At 42.3% G+C, this 21,807-nt stretch overlaps 1 long non-coding RNA gene across 16 annotated transcripts; it reads right to left on the reverse strand.

The window, feature by feature from the left end:
- Nucleotides 1-1,358: 1,358 nt before the first annotated feature.
- On the reverse strand, nt 1,359-21,592 carry LOC106030005 (uncharacterized). Of its 16 annotated transcripts, none has more exons than XR_010832289.1 (8): nt 21,454-21,592; nt 19,325-19,389; nt 17,780-17,864; nt 16,136-16,260; nt 13,071-13,133; nt 9,199-9,302; nt 8,456-8,586; nt 1,359-7,388 (listed from the first exon to the last, which is right to left on the reverse strand). It is a non-coding gene; the product is annotated as an uncharacterized lncRNA (long non-coding RNA). The 16 variants fall into 16 exon arrangements; XR_010832290.1 differs by lacking the exon at nt 21,454-21,592 and adding an exon at nt 20,948-21,432; XR_010832299.1 differs by lacking the exon at nt 19,325-19,389 and having other exon boundaries at nt 1,360-3,917; nt 5,239-7,388; nt 21,454-21,582.
- Nucleotides 21,593-21,807: the final 215 nt, after the last annotated feature.

The raw sequence follows: 21,807 nt of genomic DNA on the forward strand, positions 1-21,807 counted from the left end.
CCCTTCTGCAAAGGACATCTGTGGGCCCCCTTTAGAAACATTTGTTCTGTAATTTACTCTGTTCTTCCGAACCGCTCCAGTAAAATACTTGTCCATCTGCCCCATCACCCAGCTCCTTCTTGTATCCTGTGCTACACACGAGTGCTGCCTCGCACTGTTCCTCCTCGCGCTGAGAGGAGGCCGACGCTGAGGTCAGTGGAGGGACATTGGCACCCGCGTGCTGAGCTGAGGGGCCTCTCAGGACGACGCCTGTCCCTGTCTGTTTTGTTGGCTGCTCGCCCTGCCCACGCTCCCAATGGCACATCGGCCGCACATCTCACTACGCGGGGCCTTTGCAGCACCCTTCTGGTGTTGGGTTTGTCAGCTCCCAGCCCGTTCCTCTTCCATGCTTAGAAACACTTGGGTCCTTTCTGGCGACTCTCCCGAGCTGCGTTGCTCTTGCCCTGTCCTCGTGCTCAGCCATCCGTGCTGAATTACCTTCCGCTCCTCCCCCTGGGAATAGCTCACGCTTTGACCCGGTGGGACAGCACGTGCACTTAAATGCTGCGATGGGCCGGGCGCTGAGCTGCTTGCTCCCAGGCCTGAGGTGGCTGGGGATTTCAGGCTCTGTTTTCAGAAAGGCTTTCTGCGCTTGGGAGCCTGGTCTATTGAAAGTCAGCAAAGGACACTGACTTGTGCATTTTCAAGTATTTTATCTATCAATCATCTTTGACATTCCTATTCTGTTTAGTTTCCAAACAGAGATCTTTGCAATTTTTTATCACCTATAGAATGTATACAGCTGTCATAAGAAATATCCTATATTTTGGTACATTTCAAAGTCCTGTGGGAGAAGGTGGCATTCCTGTTGCACTGATATAAGATCAAGTTTGAGGATTCATTTTTAATGCTGTTGTGAACAAGTGGGGAACATTAAAGACCAGCTACATTTCCCCGAGCTTTTCCCAAATCCACCTTTCAAGTGTGACCTAGACAAAGGCTCAAAGAGCAGTAGATGTTTACACCTTTCTTGCACTGTATAATTTAACTTTCAGAAATATAAAATGGGACAGCAGAAATATTTTTACGTGTTCTCACAATGTCCAAGTTGTTTCTTACTGTTTTTATTTGAAGGAACTAGACACAATCCTGGCTGCCTTAACCACTTCCTTTGAGAGGAGAGAGCTACAGCTGAGAAAAGCCGCTGCCAGGAAGAAGTGAATAGAACTAACAAGGCTATTGAGCTGGCCAACAGATTAGTGAAAGGTCTGAGGTGAGGTCCTACAGGGCAGGCTAATGAAGCAGTCCACAGAAAGCACTTCTTTGTTATACACTACTGATCTGGCAATAACAGAGGCACTTAGCAAAGAACCTGATGAGCTGAAAAAATTATGTCATTATCATTCATTTTTTTCATAATAGAAACATGTTTTTGACCTTTGCATTTTCTTACATTTTGCCTCATTGTGGTATATATTAACTGTAAGATTACCTGGTAACTAACCTATCCAGGAACATTAAGAGAAGAGAAATAGTCAATCGTAGATATTGACAATGAAGACAATTTATTAAAATGCAATGACTATATTTGCAACAATTAAACGATGCTAATGATACTGCCCTGGGTTGGGATACATAGAATATAATACAATTTGCACTACTTAGTTAAGCAATATGATAATTCTCTAATTATCTCTCTGAGATTTGCAATGGGTATTTCAGGAGAGAATAAATAATGGCAAAGCCATGAATTATCAAAAATCCATATTGTCTGTTGATCCAAGCTGGCTCAAGGGAATCCATACTCACTGATGGATTTTTCATTTATCATTCATCTACTGATGAGGCTGCTTTTTACACACACACATGCACACATACTTTTTTTTTTTTAATACTTTATTTTGTTGTAACATTCATTTAGGAAATCTCTTGTGGTGCCTCTCTGCCATTATGAGTGTTGTGCTTTGCTACCCAGTACATTCAAACTGAGTTTGATAACCAAACACGTAGTAACCAGCAAAAATAGAAGATCCATTTGTTATTAAGCAAAATTATATGGCTGAGCCTGGCTAGTAGAACTTAAAATATAAAACAGTGCTTAGAGTTATTTCCTGAATCAATAGCAAGGATTTATTGACTAAAGGGGAGGGAGGGCACTGCAGAAGGCCCATTGTTTCTGTTTAAAGAAGCAAGATGAATGCATTTAAAATGTTAACATCCTGGCTGAAAGTGTAATGTATTTCAGTGATTAATAATGCCTGTAAAATTAAACCATGTACCTAATACAGAATAATAAAATAAATAACATAGCAGACCTCTTTAAAGTGTGACAATAAATGATTGTTCTGAGGCGTCTGATAATAATATTTTCTTCCACCTAACATATCATATTGTTTGGTTCTACCATGTCCCTCCTGCTGTGGCTGACAAGTGCTGGAATAGCATACATATAGAGATGAAAGGAAAAGTGTCTGTACGTTGGGGGGGAGGCATAATGAAAAATAATCTAAAGGAGGAAACAGAGATGAAAGAAGGAAAGTTGAGCCATTCGCTAGATGAAGACAGTAAAATGAATTTTAATGGAAAGCCCTTCAGCTGGCACCTCCCAGAGCAGCAGCTCCATGAAGAAGGTGGCCAGCTCGACAGATTGGTGACGGGAGATTGAATTCATTCCTGTTGTTAGCTGTACCAGACTCGGTCAAAGGCAGTAACAACCATATGACAGCTATTTGGTGACTTGTAGGAAAAAATCAGTTTTACTCCAGTCAGTGCTAAACAATGGGTTGCTCTTTACCATTAGCAATTAGTTAGTACTGACTGCTGCACTGTCAGTAGTGGTGGTTTCTTTGACATATTTTTGAGAAGACTTTCTCTTATTTCCCTAGTTGTATGGTTCTCATTGCTATGAGGAAAATTGCTCAAGATGTAGGAAAATAAAATTGCTCACAGCATTTCTTTTAGTAAGTAAATACGTAAAAAAAGTCTTTATAAATATACCCTTACCATGACGATATTAACAAATACATAAATGTATGTGCTTTCCTCTGATTCTTAGGGAAAGTGTTGCCCAAGCAGCAGGGGAGCTGACTGATAGTCTCTAGCCAAGAAAAACCTTGCACCAAGTGTCATGTCAAATCTCTTACCAATTTTATGGCATAAAAGATTCTGCCCAAAAGTAGAAACTATTTTTTTGCCTGCCTTCCCTCCGAGCCCTGGCACGCAAGGACTATTTTGGGGTGGCTGCCTGAGTAGTTGTTACTCTGTACCAAGGAATTCTTTGCTTCTGACAGGTGCCAATTACGCTGTGGACATCTGCCCTGGAGGCATTGAATCAAGCTGACAACTCATTTTATATCAATCAAACAACAACCATTTTCAATAATTTCCCATCCAGCTGGGACTGAATTTGCACAAGTGATCTATGTATTAGAGACATTACCAATCCACAGAGACATTCAGAACCATGATTATGTTCTGTTTTCCCACAGAAACTCTTGCATCTGCACAAGAAAGCAACAACTTTTCCTACTATGCAAGAGGATGCTGACAACTCAATTTCGGTCACTTACTGCCAAATTCAACTTGCAACAGGCAACTCTTGTCAGAATAGAAGATATTTTTTATGTCTGGGCTTGCCATGCATAAATTCTGAAGTGCTGATTAGTCTTTAGCCACAGTGGTGGACAGTTTTTTTATTAGCAGTAAGTGAATGCTTCTTTAATATTGTTTTCTGGGCAGAAAATATGAGAGAGACTTCTCACCAGAGCAGTATGAGGAGCAAGAGAAAAAGCAGTGCAGAAAGGCGTTCCAGATCGTACTTTAGTTCTTGTGAAAGTTCACTTTCAAAGTGGTATTGGCATGAGCCGAAATCTGGGGGTGCTTCACTTGAAAAGCAGGAAGGTAAGCGAGGGCTTGCACGTAATGCCTTCTTCACAGCTCTGTATTTTTTAACATACACAGTTAATCAGAAAAAATCTAGCAGCTGTTCCACTCCCGTTTTGACCTGTTAAACCACCGTGTTGCTTATATGAACTTCCTTCAAATACTTTATTTAACAGAACAGTGTATTTGGAGGCAAAGAATTGGTACAGTGTTCTTCTGGAAAGGCCCAAAATGTGCCCCTTGCTATTGTTTGAAGTACATTTGCTAGCTGACTGGAGCTAGGGGTGACAACTAACCCACAGACCTCAGGAATACGGTTAGCAAGCCAGAACAGTAGGCAGGCTCACCTTCTTCTTGTATTCTGTTGAGTGCTATGCCCTGCTGTTTGCATAAGGGGACCGGCTTTTATTATTCTATTCTCTCCCCACTACTGTGCACCAGGGCAGCACAAAGCAAGATTTAGTGCTTGGATATAGTATTTGCTTGCTAGCAATTGTTATAGCTAAGGCTGCACTGAGCCTTCCATCTTAACCTGCTGTTCGCCCATGCTCATAATATTCTTTAAAAAAATTCCCTTTCATCTGAAATTTCTCATGCTTGTTATCAGCTGAAATATGATTTTTTTTTTTATTTTTTTATTTTTTGTAAGCCTGAATAAAATTCATTCATTCATATTTGAATTATGCAAGGAAGGGGGTGTGGGGAGAAAGGTCTCTTTTTTTGCACATTCATAATTCACAAAAAAGCTGCATATTACAAGCTGAAACTTTCCAGGTGGCTAGTTTTGACTGAAGGATAGTCTTCATGCTAATTACAAAGAGAGAATGACTGGAAGAGAAATGAAAGAGAAAAATTAAAAATGACACGTATTGTGATTAACTCATTTGTTTTGTAGGTGTGTCGTACAAAAGTTTCATTGTGAGCCACTTAGAGCATGTTTAAAGTAACAATTTCATTTAAGTTGCTATGAACTACTATAATTACATAATATCAATGTTTTGTACTGCAATTTTACTAAGAATCTCCCCACAGAAGCTGCATAAGCTTTTACTTATGCAAATGTGAAGCTCACAGTGAAATCAGTGCAGAATCTTATGAATCATTAACTTTGACCAGAAAGCTAGTCTAGGGAAGTGGGGAATTGGCATGTAGTAGCATTTACTGCCTCCATGCCCTGGGTCTCTGAATGCTGGGCTGCTACATAAAGTAACTCGAAGCTTTCAGAGTTTGGATTCCAAGCAGGAATCCTCGTCTGTTTTTCCTTGACTTCTGAGCAAAGTGAGAAAAATAATGTTTTCCTCTGATGCTGCTTATTACTACAAAAACGAGTGAATACTGAGACATACCAGCTACTGTCACTAGGAATTTAAAACTCACCCTTTGTTATTTCAGGTCCCCATTCCAGTGACAGAAGTTCCCGAACCATCACTGTGCAATGGATGATACAACAAGTTGCTAAATAGAACAGTGAAGGCAGTGCCTGGCAATACCAAGACCACACAAAAAGCCATTGGTCTTACATACAGTCATCACTGGCATATATTGGTCAAGCCACAGCTCCAGGGGATCAAACAGATTAAAGTCAAACCTGGTTCAGATTTGAAAGTTATCTGTTATTTCAGTCAAAATGGGAAAGAGCCAGTTGGCAGCTACAGGTAGTAGTGAGAGTAAAAACATCTGCTAAGCTATTGAGAAAACACGGCAACTATTTTTCCGGAGCTCCTGATGTCACACAATTTTCCTAATGCCCCAGAAACTGTTACAGCTCTACTAAAACCTTTTCCTACCAGAAGCTCACTGAAGGATAATGCGTTGATACATGACACTGGCGTTGTATCACTCATCTTTCTCCAGCCCTATACTGATACGATTTTTATAGGTGCATGTTATACAGCAGGTATTTCTTGCTAGAGGCCTTGCTTTGGTAGACAACTTGAAAGAAATCATTGGTCTTGTACTTTACTCAGCACTTGCAAATTACGTGTTCTCAGTATTTTTTTATAGTCTTTGCTGTTTACCCCAGCAGCTATTTGATTATGCTCTGCCAGTATTCAAACTATCTTCCTCTGAAAGCTCTCCTACGCCTGTATGATAGTTGTCTTAACTCCTGAAGACTGCAGTGCCCCAGATATGTTGAATCCAGCTGGATTTTCTCTTCGCTGACCTTTTCTTATCTTATTTACACCCTTGCATGCACTATAGTTCAATGATTGCAATTTGAGCACTCCTTTCTCTCTAGCTGAATAGTCCTCCCCAACACACCACCACCCTGATGTGTAATCACCCAAGAGACATAATCATTCACTCAGAATAAAAATAATTCTCCTACCGTTTGCTCCTTGCCTCCTTTCTGCCCTTTTCTCTGATTTATTACACTATATTCTTTATGGAAACATTTTGACATCCATCCCCTCTGTTCAAGTCTTGTACCCACCCTTTGAGGGAGTGCTTTGAACAGAGAAAGGCCAGGATGAGTGGGTATCTCATATACTCACTCACCCTTTCATTCCCGTGTCATTTCCCCCACCTCCTCATTATATCCCTGAGCCCTTCCCCTCCTTCCAGTTCAGCCGTACCTACTGCCCCTCCTACAGCGACCAGCATCCTCCCTTCCCTCCCTGCCCCTCTAGGAAATGACAGAAAATACTTCCCACAGCCTGTGCTGCCTGGGACTGCGTCTGAGTACACGTGGGTCCTGAGTGCCAGCCGGGGACGATACCGGACCTGTCTGAGCTCTCCACACCCTGTAAGCCCAAGAAGGCTGTCACAGGACAGCACCGACCTGCAGCGTAGGCTGGAAAGGAGTTGCTGTTAATGCAGCGGAGCTGAAGGAATTCAGCTCCCACCTCTGTCACTGCTTAGTTAGACTGCAAGAAATATTTAGTGAGCGAGAGCACTGAAATGATTGCTCTTTAAACATAGTCGAAATTACTGTGAAATTCCTTAATTAAAAAGTTCAAGCTGAGAGGCAAAATGCTTTCCAATTCAGGCATCGCAGGGCCCCTCACTACTGTACTTTCCTCCTGGTCTTCATCACCACTGTCATTTTCTCATGTTACTTGGTATGTCGCCTGTTGGTTTGCTTGTTACAAGGAGTGTCTGCCCCGACTGCCACCCCTACCCTGCACTGACAAGCAGAAAGCTCTTTATGCCGAGCATTGATCTAGTGGCACGCCCCAGCCCAGAGTGGAAGAGCATCTTTAATTTCTCACTCCCCCGGGGGCATTTGATTCAAGAAGGATTTTCATAGTGTGCTGAGACTCAGAAAGTGGCTGCTATTCACTAAGTGCTGGTTGCAGTTCTGAATCTGAATGCGTGCTGAGGCTCCACTCTGCCTGTGGCAATAAGCTGTGCCCTGGACAATAAATTCTGCACATTTTTACCAGTGGGCTGAGCTGAAGGCAGGGGGTGCACTCGCATGGACTGCCAGGCTCTTGGTCCTGCACTTGGGGCTGTATGTCACCACATCGTTTGCTGATTCTCCACAGAAAGTGTCCGAATCTGTTCTCTAAGTGGCACTTTTAGACCTAAAGAATTTCAATCAGTTTTATTGTTACTCAGGAAGCACTAGGTCAGTTCAGAAACATTCAGACCGAGGATGTTCCATGGGCACCTGTGCTGCTCACAGCCGTCACAGGCTGCAGGCACAACGGGGGTGCGAGCCACAGAGCCCAGGCCTCGCCCAGGCCTTGCCTTCTGTCCCCAGCAGGCCAGGCCTGGCACACCACTGCGCACTTACGTGCCTCACGCTACTCAGAGGAACACGCAACCCAGCCTCATTTGTGCTATTACAAATCCAGAGAAGCTTTTCTACAACCCAGGCGATCACTCTGGGTTCACAGCACAACTAGAACGTAAATATATCTGTATCCCCAGAGGCCATTTGTCAGCGGACATGATAACACTTGTAAGCAATTCTTTCCATTTTGAATATTTTTAATCTGGTTGTTAACACTGGATAGATACAGCTGACCTGTGGAAACAAGCACATTAATACACCCATGACGGGTATCCAAGACTTGTGCAGAACATCCCCAGGCTCAAGAGGACACCAAAACACCAGTTCACGTTCAGCTTTTGAGCTCACGAATGACCTTTACAATTACAGCCAATTTCAGCACAATCCCACACCTGAAGTTATCAAATTTTAAGGTACTGAAGCAGTGCAAAACAAGTTCCTTCTCCAGGCTCTAGGCCCTCTGCAGGCCAGGTGAGATGGGCACACCTGCTGCTGCCATAGGGCATTGCCTTCAGAGAAGCAGGTGGGGGCTGCCAGCTGCTGGGTATTGTTAAACAAATCAAACGGCCCAGTAAAGGCAGGTGCCATTTCCAAGGTACCTATCATGCTACCATTATGGATGTTCGATGTGTACTTATTAGGGTTGAGTAGGCAGTAGTTATTTAGCTTTTCTATTTTAAACCTTCCTGTGATGTACAGAACAGTTCACAATTTTCTCTTTTTTTTTCCTAGTAATTGAAGATCCAATTACTAAAATCTACGCTTACCATGAAGTTTTAGGAAAACAGAATATTTGAAAAAGAGATATATATTTCCTTTATTGATGTGGTTTGATTTACGGATTTGTAAACTCACCGCTTCAGCCTGAACTTGTAAAGCAGCGACATCACTTCAGAATTAAGTTGACGGTGCTTGAGGATGAATTACTGATACTCTTTTTGGCTGCTGACAGTAATTTCCTTCGGGATAGTCTTCTGGCTGAAAAGCTATAAACAACAAGACTCACAGCAGCAGAAATAGAAATGAAGATAGACAAAGGATTAAATCAGCTACAATAATAATAATTTTAATGCTGAATTTGGCTCCTTCTGGTCTAAAACAAATACATTTATTTTTTAAAATTGTGTTTATTTTATAACCTGTATTTTTCAAATAGCTTGTCCATGGGAAAAATGCATGTGTCTACTCACCAAGAACCATAGCTTTTCCACCACAAGAAAAAATAAATGAGACTTTTTAAAAATCACCATAAAACCAGCAACAACAGAAAGATAAGTGCAGCAATGTTCAGGTGAGCAGTATGTACAGCAGGCAGTCTTTGCTGGCATGGGGTGGCCGCAACTGACAGCAGTCACACCTGGCCGCTGAATGTCCACTTCTCCACATGAAAGATGGGGACATTAAAAGTTAATAAAAGCTTTTTCCAACTTCAGAACTGCTTTGCAGGGGGTATGATATTCCTTTCTGCTATGGTGATGCACATGATTATGTATCTTGTGCAAACAGTTACTGAACATGCAAACTGGGAAATGGATGTTAAAAATCATTGCATTATTAACTAAGGCATCATATCTAATTTAATTAAGAGATAAATATACCCTTAATAGTAAGCAAATGTTGTCAGGTGACATCAGCTGTACTTGCATATCTTTTGCATCTTCAGAGCGCTTCATAAACATTGTCACTTATGCTCAATATGTCTCTGAAATAGAAAAACAAGGCTTCGTTCAGCTAGGAGATGAAGCAGAGTTAAAAGGACTCGACCAAAGAATATAGCAAGTCAGCGTACTCAAAATGTATGCTATCAATAAAATCATTACATCTCTCTCAAGGGTTGTGTTTTTGCAGTCAGGTTGCAGGAATTTAATGGGCACCGAGCTGAAAATTATGACCCAACTGGATGACTCTTCCAGCTTCAGGCTTGCCCTGCAGTCTGCATAAAGGACGTGGAAATATCCTTGGGGCTTCAGGTAGTTATCAGGCCTGAACTGCCCTTACAACTGGAAATAAGATGTTTCCTAAGAAATGAGTTAATGATGAGCCAGGTATTAATGACATGCATTTGCCTTGTCATGACATTACCATCACAGTCTTTAGACAACCTCAGACTTACAAAAAAATAGTGCTTGTGTTGCCGTTATAATATTCCTTACTTTAATAGATCTAAAGATTGCAAAGAAAGTATGTCAGGGAGAAAATTGCAGAATATGTAGAAAAAGGAAGCTAACATTTTGTTAAAACCATTTTGGGGAGAATAAAAGACTTCAAGGGTTTTGAAAAACGCACACACCTTCATTAGGGCAACGTGGAGCTTTTATTGAACTCCACAATAGCAGCATTCTTTGAATGTGAAGATGTGGGAATGCACAAAATCCCGGGCAAGGAATTTCCCCTTCCTTTAGCAATCCACGCATTTTTTTACATATTTTTTCCTATCACTGCACTTTGTGCAGGCATTTACGTCGGTGAAGTAAAGGCTGGTAGCAATCCTGCTGCTCACTTTGAACTGACCAACTGCACAAGAGACAGAGACACAGGAAATCACCCCTTGATTTCTGAAGAGTTAAATTGCAGCTGCAAACCCAGTCAAGTTCCACGTGGAGTAGGCTCTGGTGCTTAATGCATTTCTGCTGCTGGTTATTCTTTCTTAAACTTGTTGTTTCTCCAGGAAAGGCATAATTACATTCTAGCCATTAATGAAAAAAGGGGACAATCCCAAAATGCTTAGTCACTTTTATATTGTGATTTTTACTAATGCCATGTAGGAGTGACAGAATCCTTCAGTTAACATAATTCAACAGAGAAGGGGGAGGAGAAGGTGGAGAAAGACTATATAAAACAGATTTATATTGCTTTTACAACTGAATTGTTTTCAGTATAATGTCACGTTCTTAGTGTGGGGGATTCTGCATGTGTCATGAGTCTACAGATGTTCTTGCACACTACGTGCAGCTGCACTATTTGTCATGGGCAAATTTAATAGCAAGATGCTTGTTACATGTTCCCTCTATTCTTAGTCCACAAAAACCGCTGAGGAGAAAAACACTGCCTGCTAGTTTGCTTGCTTCCCCTCTTTACACACTTCGAAAATATTTAAGAAACAAATTTTGGAAACACCATCTCTCACGCTAAATTCTGTGACACCTGCAATTACAGCTCCGTTGCCTTTGCTAGAATAATTTTTTGGGCTGTGTTGTTTCTAATGCTTCTAATGCTACTACGATCATTTTAAGTTCATGAACTGGAATGGGGGAAATGAAGGGAAGAGGTAACTTTCCTAATGGAGGGAGGGGGTTCTTCAAGAGCCCTTCAAAAGGGAGAATGCTTTCTACCAAGTCCTGAGTATCCTCTGTTCTCACTGACTGCAGGGGAAACTCAGGTGCCCTCCATACTGGCTTACTGCAGAGCCAAATGCTGCCAGGACTTGTGCAGAGGAAAACTCAGAGGAGCTCTGCTGCTCTCCTAATTTTCAAATCATCTTGCTATTTTCCTTGGAAGTGTCCCCCTTATTATTACGCTCATTCTGAGGGGACCATACCTTTAGGGTCCAGCTTTTTGCAGAACTATCCAGGAAGAAGAGCAAGATTTTGCAAAATTAAAAGAAAAAAAAAGTCTAAATTCTTCTCTCAGAAAACCTATAATATGCTGAAGCATATGCTTGCTGTCTGGTTAGTGGCAAGAGAGGTAAATGTAGAACAGGCAGCGTAAGCGGAAATTTGAGCTTCAGAGACGGGAAACTGAAAGCTGAAACAGGAGCGCATCCAACTGAAATGGTTCAGGACAACACTTGAGAAGAGGGTACAGCTGAGAGGGTACAGCAGACCAAGTTAAAATTGTTACACTCTCAGTAGTATGTGAACAAAAGTAGATGCCATAAATGAAAATCACGGATTTAATTGTGGTGTCTCCCACAGTACAAGACACTGACATTCCGCATTAGAGCCGTGGAGGCTGGAGCAGGCAGCATGCCAGGAGAGGCCGAGGGAGCTGCGGTTCCTCAGCCTTGAAAAGGCCAAGGGGGTGGCAGGGATTTATTGCTGCCTAAAAATACTTCATGAGAGGCTATAGAGAAGATAGAGATAGATTTTTCTCAGACGTTTACAAGGGCAGGTACTTAAAAAACATAGGAGCAAAGATGGGTCAACAACGTTTAAAATTTTTTTGTCATGGAAAACTGTATTTCTTTGAATAAATTCCAAATTTGTGTACTATTGTATTGGAGATATATTAAAACATCCTGAATTTAGCACATGGAAACACCACAGATATGTAAGCTATATCATCATGTATCAAGTTGATAGAAAAGTTCTTTTTGTTACCAAAAAGCTGATTGGATAACTTTGGAGATATAAAACAGGCGCGTTTCTGTTATTAAAGGTGTGCATCTGTGAACACTGACTATCAAAGAAAATGGAATATTCCAGTGAGTCTCTTCAGAAGAATGCCAGAAAATAGCATTGAAATATGCAATATAAATGTGAAGATATTAGTTTCCAGTCTTCACATGATTGCTTAGCTAAAAAGTTAACCAGATGTGATTATGACATTTCTCCTTCTGTTTCTAATCTATCTGTAATCATATATGTGGGAATCTAGTTGTGTTTGTGTACATACCCAATTCCAGAAATTGTGAACTACTTCATTGTGTAAAACCTGCCTGAACGAGTGTGTGTGTGTGGGGGGGGGGGGGGGGGGGGGGGGGGGGGGTGATGCATCTTAGATTGAAGCGTATGATTTTAATTATCCTATACCCTTATAGGTTACACTATGGTCTCCTACACATACAGGAATTTTTAACTTAGCTCCACAAGCTACAGCTCTCATTTTAATAATCACAGTATTTCTGTTGATTGTGCAAATTATGTAGACAATGGAAACCAAACACTTTTTGTAAGCCTGCCTCCTTATGGCAATGAAGCGATACAGGTCAGTCAGATCTATACAGCTCTCCATGATGCAGCAGATAGCAGTGTGAACACTCCCAAGATCTGCTGCTCAGCTGTGAATCTGCAGTCAGAGGAGGGTTTGCAAATCCCTGCTGAACTCTGCAATTCACAGACTAACCAACGGGACTTTATAGCCAAGTAAATGTGATTTTGCCACTATTAGTAAATAGCAAGGGGGGTTGTATTGACATGACGGTGCAAGGCCTCAGCAATTCCCTGGGTTTGTCTTGGCCTAAGTAGATTTTAACTTCTTTTAGCTATGTCTAGTTGTGAGGTACTCTCAACTAATTTAACTTTAGTTTATAGTAAAAACAAGAGGGCTTTCATTGTGGACTGAACTGCGTATGGCTCTGGAGTAAGTCAAAGGGAAGAGTGCAGAAACAGAGGACACATCACAGTGATTTAATTACAGTAAGCTGCTAGTGTTAAGAAAACATATAAAATCAAATCCAAGCAGACACCAGACTGAGGAGAAAGCATCCCCGTGCCCCCTGAATATCACACTCCTCCTGGTGATGACTCACCACAATACTCCCCCATTCCTTCTGAGAAATACCAAAGTGTCAATCTTCAGACCCAAAGGCACCCTGGAGGAGTAAGCACAACACAAGAGAACAGGGAAATTCTGTCTAATAGCTTTAACTCTATTTTTAATGAGGCCTTCCTGTATTAATCTGGTAATTTTGACTCTTAGACTATTTAAAATATTTATTAGACTAACAATAAATTCTTAGGTCCATACATGCAGTGTGTTCCCTTTTGTCAATAAGAAGTCTTCGACTGTAGTATCACCTCTTAACACCTCCAGTATTTCAGGTCTTGGAAGCCAAAATAAAAACAGTAAAGAGGCTGAAGGTGAAGGACCCGATCACCTGCCTAACACCCCCAGGCACCGTTCATGTTGGTCTGTCTGAAAGAGAAAAGCTCACTTCCACAGCCCAGTACAGCATGGACCCTGCACAAGCTCCCATTTACGACTGTGTGTGCATACATGTGTACATGCAGCCATGCGGTCCTCAGGACAGTCCTTTCCCTAATGACTTTCAGGCCTCACGTCAGAGAGGGAGGGGACATGTGCCTCGCTGCCTCGTCTTCACAGGTAGAGGGAATGTGGACAGTTTTGTCCGTGTACTTCTGCTGGGGCTCCTTGCTGTAGCTTGGGCTGTTTATGATGCTGACCGTCTCTGCCCAGCCTCTGGAAACCTTCTCAGGCAGTGGATGTTGGTCTGAAATGCTTCTTGCAAACTGAGCTTACTCTGAGCCATTCCAAGTTGCATTCTCATTAAGGACATAAAAGCAGGTCTTCACAGAAGCCATTCCTGCTGGGGGCACCTCTGCAGGGACAGCCGTTTTTCTTACTCTCCATCCACACCTCAAACACGGGGAAACGCATCTACTTTCAAAGTAGCTCTTCATGTCCCAAGTGCTGCCGCTGCACGTACATATTCCTGCTAGAGCAAGCTGAATGGGAAGAGTATTGTATAATGATGTCTGATTTAGCTTAAAGTGTCATCTTTCCCTTCATTGCATTTTGTCTATGAGAAGTGTGCTGAGTCTTGTGCAGCTGTGTTCTTGCTCTTATTCGGCACAGACCTCTTCTGAGTTTTGCACCCATACCAAGAGTTGCCTTCTTCCCTTTGAAAAAAAGTGATAAATGGATACAGAGCAGAGGAACCCAAAGCCTGCAGGGATGTGAGTCAGGACTAGGAGAAAAATTCTATCCTAATAAAAAAAGCTGATCTGGCTTCCAGTGTGTGTGCTGTGAGCTAGGAAATGAAATCCCAAATGGAGAAGAGAAAGGGAGGACAAAAATTCAGATTCAAGTGCTGACCCTACTTGTTTTCAGAGCACATAGTGTCTATTGTACCGAACCATAAATCAGACGAACACTGAATTCCTGCCCAGTCTCATTGAAGTCACCTGGAAGTCACCTACAAGGACCTCACGGGAGGACATGTACAAGGGCTGGCTCCAGGAAGGTGCTGAGCCCCTTCTGCTTCTGCCTAGGCTGGGATGCTCAGCATGCTCACCGCCATACCCAGCTGGGCCCTGTCCTTGTTTGATATATTTCTGACTGAGCTGTGTAAACAAAATCCTGTCCTGACTCTGAAAAACACACCACATTTATTATCTAGAAATTAACTGGGGTTAAACCAATTTCCATTGTCAGACGTGCCAACCTTTAGAACAGATCTAGCGTTAAATCATGGATGTCTATAGGGAGTTCCCTTGGATCATTTGATCAAATTATGCTCTTTAAAGTATGCTTCAAAATGTCATCCCGGTGTGGGAGGAAAAGAAAGAAAATAAGGCAATGAAATGAATGGAAATTTGGAGAAATGAAATGTTGTCTCATGTATTTTGACAACGTAGACATCAGTAGGTTTGCCAGACAGATCAGCTTCAGATTTCAGATGCAGCTTAAGCAAAGTATGACTTGCGCAAAATAATCTAGCCTGAAGCACAAACTACTTGCTAGCCGTTTTCATGACTTTGTCCTCTTAGATCATCTTCTGAGTTTATTTACAGTCCATGCTTCTCCCATGGCTGAGATCCTTCCCCAGTCCTTGAGTAGAAAGCTGGGATCTGACAGCATGGACATCAAAGTTCTGGTCATCAAAGTGCTTTAAGTAACAAGGTGGGCTAGGCAGCACCAGAAAAGGGGGAAAAGATAAGAAGATGAAAAGAGAGACATAAAATGATCTGGTATAGAGATCAAGAGGTAATAGCATTGAAATGGCTGAGGAGCTAGGACAGAGAAGTCTCACTGAACCTATTGGTTAATCATTACCTTGCTTTGCAAACATCACATTGTAGTTGCTTTTCCTTCACTGACATCTACTGCTCCACCCCATTACTTTCATCAACAATACACCACGCATAACTGGGCATAAGTGGGGGATCTACAGCATCTTTGGCACCTGCACTGAGTTAGGAAGGCAAGAAGTTCTCATTGTTTTTTTGGATCTCAAGCTGAGTTTGCTGGATTGTGTTTGGGGGATTTGCTGGTGTTGGGCTTTTAATTTGAGAATGCAGAAAGTTTTACTGTGAAGCATAAGAAACTTTTTACAGATTCCTTTGAAAGAGGCTTATACTTTAATACTGACTGTCAAGCCTCACACATCAAACAGAAACTCAATTTTGCATTATTCTGATGAGATATCACAGCACCAAGTAATAGGGACTGGTTTACTGAATTCAGATTGAAGTATCTAAACATCCTTCCTCTCGTCTAGTCTTCCTAAATCTTTCTAACCCCAGTACCTAAATATCCTTGGTCTGGTCATGTTCCACACCTTGACCATATGGCCCTCTACCAGAGAAACGAATAATTCCAGGCAATTAAGGCATTTGTCTGTATCCATTTTATCTACAGATCTTTGGAGGTGCAAACAAAACATGCTGGATGGGGAAGACTCGCTAATGCTGATAGTGCTTTAGACCACTTGATAATCTTTTTCCTGTGCTAGTTATTATGGAATGGAAATCAAATGCATGGATGTTAGGGCTAGGAACAGATGGTACTTCTGTTCTGCAAGGAAGAAATAGGGGCAGAGGGGCAGCAGACCTCCCCCCTTCCCTGTCTTACCGGGATTCATTGTGTTGCCCTCCTGTTACAGTTGGCTGTGACTCTTTCTTGTTATAAAGAGATGTCAGAAGTTACGGAGAGACAGATGATGACCTTAAATCCTTCACTGCATTTTACCAGGATTCCTAAAAAAATAAAATAAAAAAATAAAAGCCAGCTAAGGCAGTTGGAAAATGTCAGTGAAGCATTACACAAAGAACTTGATACATTTGTTGACCTTTCTTTTTCCTCCACCCTTCTCTTCTAAGATGGATTTAGTAGTAGTGGGTGCTTTAGTGCTATGAGTGCTTTCTTAAAAATAATTTAGATGCTATTGTCTGTCTGCCACTTGGAAAACATAGCTGTTTCAATGAGCCCCTGCTGAATCTGAAAAAAGAGGGTTTATTGAAATGCCTCCAAAAATGCACCAAAATTTCATTCTATTCCTTGTCGTCTGAAATGCATCTTGTTCTTGCCTTTACAGTCTTTTGTTTTATTTTTTTAATTGTACTTTTGTATTCAGGGTCTTTTCATTCTTATCCCCTATTTTACGAATGGCGTGTGTGGTATTAAGAGCTGAAGGCAGAGATGAGAAGTGTTTTGAACTGACTAATTTGCAGGCAAGAAATAAAGCTCTTGTAAGGTGGTCCCAGGGGTATCTTCGCCACGAACACCATTTGAAATGACATGTAATCTCGTACATTTCAAAGGCAAAACATTTCCTATTCTAAAGTATCTTCATGAGCCAGGGTTGGTTTACCTGTTTCCAGAGAATAATAAACCACCAGAGACAAGGAAACTCCTTCCCTCCCCTCTCAAAATTCCTGTTCCTTTTCAAAGGGGCAATTGCAGTCAATAGTTTATTTCTGTCCTATCTTTTGCTGTTCTGATGGCTTATAACTCAGTGGTCGCTACTAATACAAAGCTGAATGCACTTCTGAATTAAATACCAACTAACAGTACACAGCACATCCCTCTACAACACCATAAATAATGGTGTAGAGATCCCCCTTTCCCCCTTTTATTATTTTTTTTTTTTTACAACAGTAGAAAATTTACAGCTGGGTCTTACAATCTTCTAAGATTTTAAGCATTTCACCATATATCTCTGACCTCGCAATTTCTTAATGTAAACCGTTCTTCTTCTAGAGAAATTTGAGTTCAGCTGACCTTGGAATATTGTATTAATACTCTTTCTCAACACAATTTACTGTTTACAGCCTTGTTGACATACTAAAAGGCTTGCACACAAAAGTCCACATTTAATTTGTGAAGGCAGATATTTCAGAAAAGTCTTACATTTAGAATTTCTCTCTGTTTTGGTGGAGGCTCAGTTGGTCTTGCAAACCAAGGTACTTAATCACCATCCGCAAACTGATTCATGTACTATGAGAAATGTTTCTATATGTCTATCATTTAAGCTTATGATAACCGTAGCCTGTACTCCATGGTTTTAAAAGCTTTAAAAATGTTCTGAACAGGGAATTTGGTTACAAATAAAATCTAAAGCTTTTGCAAAAATAAACACTGATAAGTATTACAAGTCTTTCAAGTCTTTTCCATTAATTTCATGGCTGTTCTGTCCTGAAGCCTTTAGATAGGTGAAAAGGAATGGATGCTTTATGAACTCTCTAAATGTACATTGACTACTAACTCAACAGTTACCTGATTTTGTAACTCTGCATGGAGAGAATTTAGCAAATGGCATGTCTTCGGTCACCTAGGCATGACTATAATAAAGATCCTGCAACTTAAAAAAAAAAAATCAAGATCTTTAGTTATACAGATTTTTGAAATCCACATGCTTATGTTCAAACATGCTGGCTCTATGTACTAAGTCTTCAATTGCAGACAAGGAATAAATTTTGTGGCTCGGACAGAAGTACTGAAGGCTCCTGGAAAGGACAAGCAGAAGCGCTGGAGTTGTAACATACAGAAAAGAGAAATTTCTAAAAGAATGAAAAGCAAAAAGTTCTCCCCTGAACCTGATAATGATGTGAGACAGCCGACCTGCCGGTATGACTTGTGCTGTCAGTTTGCATTACTAGCCTCAGCCCTTTGAAGGACAGGTTTTTACACTGTGAGTGACCCTAACCTGTGTTGTACTTGGATCTCTACCAAATGTAAGTCATGATAAAATATTATGCCCCGTAGATGGGTCTTACACCTTAACTGTTGTTTTCCCTGAGGCTCTGTCAACTGTAATTCTTAACTTATAGGATCTTTGTCCAAACGTAACTTTGAACAAATTGTGCGAAGAGGTGTAAGGCAGCATTCACAGAAACTATAAAGAAGGTAGTGCTCTTCCCCAGTACTGTTTCTCCTGGTGTGGTCCTCTTATGGATTCTGAACCACAAGACTAGACCCTATCACTAACAACCACAAGGAAACACAGCATTTTCCATTAGAGAAATTTCTACCAAATGACCTAGTAGTACGACCGGTCTTTATTTTAACTACCACAGGCAGAGAAATAAAAGACGTGGCTCCATTAGTGAGTGCTGAGCGCTGTCACATGTTAATGCACGAACGGTGTTACAGCTGGAGCACATACTATCTGATGAAAGTTACAGTGCTTGACTCAGACAGCTGCCTGGGTGAATGCCGGCTGCTCTCTGAAATAAGAGGTAGCTGTCTGCTCTTCTCCATTTTACTAGTGCAAGTCATCCACCTTGCATAAGGATACCTGAGCAACAACCCCACTACCTAAACAGGCTGAGAACTTGCTAACCCTCCTCATAGCAAACTAACTCCTGGAGTCAGCGTCAGGACTTTGTCTACCCTCTTGTATTGCCAGCATGCAGTGTTACCTTAGAGATTCACTAAATTCATTCATTCTTTATTTTTTTCTTTAATCAGCCGTCCATGTACACCATATCCACTTTTGCATGCATGGAAATATTTATATAGGCAATGGGTAGGGATCCATTAGCATGAGTCAATTGCTCCGCTTCTGGGTTGCTTTTCAGACAATATTCAGACAGTATTTTGCTAACATAGAATACCTAGCTAGAAAGCAATACAATATCCTAGCTCAGCTGGTTAATTGAAACTATATTTTTAAGGGCTGTTTTTTCACTTTAGTGAAAATTCATGTGATGTGTGCCATTTAAACGCTGTGTGTAGAACACATGCTTGTTTGAACACTTCATTATTTGGCTCAAAGTAGTACAGTGTATTGTTCTGTTTAGTGGACAAGTTTGAATTTACCATTGACTCAGGAGAACTTCACAATGTATCTTTGGGTCAAGGACAGGAAGCAGCAGCAGAAATAGCTATGGAAAAAGCATCAAAAGAGGGCCACTGGGTTATACTTCAAGTAAGTCAAAGCTCTTCATTACATCAGTGCTGCATTGCAGTGTTACAAACTGAAGCTTTTCAAAATAACATGTGCCTAGATGAAAGAGTACTAAATAGTGATTTAGAACTTCCTTTGTCTTCTCCACAAGGGAAGCACGTAACTTCATAGCGAGGTCTGTATATGCAAGTATCACTGAATATCACATAAAATATGAATTGCAACTATCTTGTGTGCAGGGAGTCAACTAACGTATTTTCCCAAGCACATGGTATTTGATTTACTAATTTATTATCCATTAAAAAAAATTCCTTAGTAAATAAATATGTAGCAAAAAGAATTGTTACGCTGTATAATCAGATGAATAGATACAAACAGGGAAGATTGCTGTCATTATGCAGTATATTGTGCTAAACAGATGCACATGATTTTTTTCAAATATTGTGCAATATCAAACCGCTTCCTTATGTCTGGGTTTTTCTTGTATCAATAAAATGTTTCATATTTCAAATCAATAGCTCACTGGGAAGCCTATTTTTTCCTCCCTTCTCCCCCTCCTCCCTCCCCATCTCTGAATATTTATTTTGCAGCAAAGTGGCTTGACACATTAGAGAAATTACTGAAGAAACCCAGCGAAGGAAGTCACTGGGGTGATCGCGTTTGAGTGTAGGGAACCTGCCCCTTCTCCTAAAGAATGCCTCACTGCAGAGGGGATTTTGGAAACCTCTTATTACAATGACTGATAAGCCACTACCTGAAACGCTGCCTGATCTTTGTGCTGCGTTGGGTAATTTTGACCAGGCAAGTAAAACATCACAGAAAAAAAAAATACTATAAAAATGTGATTATTAAACTTCTTGATGTAAAGCCATTTGAAATGGTGAAGTCACCAGCAGCCTTTTCAGGACACGCAATAATAAAGCAGAGCGCATTTCATTCCTTAAGGATTTGTTCCCACATCCTAGGATGAAATAACTGCATATCAACCACAAAGCAAATAAAGGCATAAAATAAAAAATTAGTTCTTTTCGTTCTAAAGCATCAAATACAGCTCCTGGTTGAACATGTGCCTCTGTGCATGGGATACAAAGTATGTGCAGTCATTACAGATAATTACTGTAGCACAGAATACGATTTTATTTTGGTTTAGTCTAGCTTAGTTTGATTTTTCTTGAAATGCAAGACCGTGCCTTTTTGCGCCTCTGGAACCTGCTCCATATTGTGTGTACGTAGTCCCCGGAATGAGACCTTTAGCTGAGGTGAACCGGGGAGGTTCACTGAGCCAGTTCACGGTGCTAAGGATTTGGTCCAAAATGTCTGGGTCATCACGTAAGAGGAAGGACTGCTTCAGCTGCGAGGCTAGCACATTCTCCTCTGTCCTTTATAATCTTTGTTTTGGAGGGTTTTTAATAAAAATAGTTTTCGTTACTGAGTCCTAAAAGACACATAAAGCCGCAGGGGTATGTAAATGGCAGTTAGCAGCCAGGTTACGCAGATGCGGTGAAAGAAAGCACGTATCTCCTCAGCGCACATACCTGCACTGCCGGCAGCATCACCCTGAATTTCCACAAACTCACCAACTACCAAGAGAAAAACTGCTTTTCGCTCGTCATTTAAACACTACGTTCTGAAAACCTTTGCAACAATTACTAAGGCTTTTCTTCTTTTCCTCTTGTTTAGAATAAATTCTTCGAGCAATTAAAAAAAAAAAAAAAAAGGAAAACAAACTGCACGGAGGGCAGAACGCCGCGGGAAGCGCCGCGAGCGCACAAAGAAACCCCTGGGCTGCAAACACGGACACGATATTTTTGTCCCCAACTTCCTCCGGCTCCAGCCGGGACGCGGCTGCCGGCGCTGCCCGCCTGGGGCCGCCCCGAGCCGGGCCGGGCCGGGCCGGGCCCCCGCTGCCCGCGGTCCTGCAGCCTCCGCCGGCGGGCGCCGCCACGGGCCGGGCTGGGCCTCCCGGGGGGTCCCTCCGAGGCTTCTGCCCGGCCGCGGTCGCCTCCTCTCCCCCCCGCGCTGCGGTGCGAGCCCGCGGTACCTGCCGGGCGCCCGGGGCCGCCGCCCGTCCCGTCCCGTCCCGTCCCGTCCCGTCCCCGCACGGAGGAGGGAGCGGGGCGGCACCGCCGCCCCAGGCCGCCCGCGGAGGGGCCGGGGACCGGTACGCGGCCGGAGCGGCGGCGGCTCCGCGTTCCCGGAGCCGGAGCGCCCCCTGCCGGCCCCGCGGGCTGAGGCGGGCGCCGCCCGGCCTGGGCACCGGGGGACAGCGGCCGGGCCTGCCCGCCCGGGGACCGCCGCTGCCCTGCGGGGGGCCCGGGGCGTGCAGGTGTCAAGGCCCGGCCCGTGTGTGGGGGCGCTAAGGGCGGCTGCGGCCCTCCTCAAGCGTCTCCGTCCC

Source organism: Anser cygnoides, chromosome 6 (genome assembly GCF_040182565.1).
Source record: "Anser cygnoides isolate HZ-2024a breed goose chromosome 6, Taihu_goose_T2T_genome, whole genome shotgun sequence".
Taxonomy (NCBI): Eukaryota; Metazoa; Chordata; class Aves; order Anseriformes; family Anatidae; genus Anser; species Anser cygnoides.